Here is a 338-nt window from a genome sequence, read left to right as displayed (position 1 = left end):
CGTGGAGAGTTTCTGTTCTGGTCCTGTCTGTTTGGTGTTCTGTATGCTTCTTGTATTTGTATGGGCATGTCTTTCTTTAAGTTTGGGAAATTTTCTTCCACAGTTCTGTTGAAGATCTGGTCCATGCCATTGTCTTGAGATTCTTCTCCTTCTTTATGCCTATGATTCGCAAGTTTGGATCTTTTTATGGTATCACTCAATTCCTGCATATTCCATTCTTGTGATTTCTTAAATTTTTCATAATCTTTGCTTGAGTGGTCCAGTTCATCCACTTTATCTTCCAGTCTTGATACTCTGTTTTCCATCTTGTTCATCCTATTGGTGAGGCTTTCTCCTGT

Source organism: Nannospalax galili, unplaced genomic scaffold (assembly GCF_000622305.1).
Source record: "Nannospalax galili isolate Female #2095 unplaced genomic scaffold, S.galili_v1.0 scaffold582, whole genome shotgun sequence".
Taxonomy (NCBI): domain Eukaryota; kingdom Metazoa; phylum Chordata; class Mammalia; order Rodentia; family Spalacidae; genus Nannospalax; species Nannospalax galili.
Note: the sequence above shows the minus strand (reverse complement) of the source record.